Source organism: Pteropus vampyrus, unplaced genomic scaffold (assembly GCF_000151845.1).
Source record: "Pteropus vampyrus isolate Shadow unplaced genomic scaffold, Pvam_2.0 Scaffold216, whole genome shotgun sequence".
Lineage (NCBI taxonomy): Eukaryota > Metazoa > Chordata > Mammalia > Chiroptera > Pteropodidae > Pteropus > Pteropus vampyrus.
In genome coordinates, this window is record NW_011888997.1 from 2,912,125 (window position 1) to 2,913,272 (window position 1,148).

A 1,148-nucleotide genomic window follows, 5' to 3' on the forward strand; every position below is an offset into this window, starting at 1 on the left:
AAATTTCAATATATGCCATATAAACACATAGTTTTTGTGTATATATGGAATATATATATATGTGGCATATATTTTTATATATGCCATATATACACATAGTTTAGGTGTATATATGGCATATATAAAATACATAATATATTTATTATAGGAAATTGAAATTTAAAGATCAGATCTTTTTCACCTTTGAATCTTTAGTATTAAGCAGAGTGCCTGACATAAAACAGGTGCTTAATAAATGTTGAATTTTTATGGGACCTAAATGGTCTAGATTGAGTTGACTTGATGCCTGAGTTCATTGAAAAATCATGCCAGCCCTCTGTTCTCTTGTCTTATGCCAAACTGTTGAGAAAGATCATCTGTCATTTGAGGACTTATATTGAGCAGAGCACTGTAAAAAGCTTAAAAAGTTCGGTCTTTGTTCTGTTGGAATTTTACAATTTATATACACAGAGGCATAAATAAGTTTAATGTCAGAGTTTATCATATGAATAAGACAGACAGGATCGTACTAGCCCTATAAAGTAGTTCACCACTTTCCCTGCCCTCCATGAATTCAGAGATAACGTTGTTCTCATTTGATTATGCTGTTTTACAACACAAAAACTTTTCTAAAATCCAAGTCAAGAGCTAGGAAATGAGTCAGAAAAAGACATCTCATTCTGAGATAACTCACTCTAATTTCCTCATTAGCAAAAACGACATCATCATAAAGAATATCTGCCAACAATCTGATATAAAAATGTGCATGCATCATGAAAAATAATTGCTGTTCAATTACTACTGAATTATAAAGTCTTCGTACAGGTGCAATAATGCAAGAGCCTTGAAAGTATGAAAAACTGCTTAGCTTAGGTAATTACATGTGTTTGAATAAAGTCCCCATAATAAAATTTGCAGTTTGAAGAAACAATAAAATCAAAACCAAAGTGCTATTTATAACCATATATTTTTAAATTTTGTGTTTTTTCCTCCTATACAAATTTTGAAAGCCAAGAATAATTTTTTAACTATGGTCTAGGGAGGGAGAGCAATACAGTAGCTCTTCCCCTGCTTTTTACCTTTCCAAACTCTCAAATTGGCTCCACAGGGACAGTACTACAAAGATAGAAACCTAGCCATAACCATGGTAATTGCATCTTTTAAAATAG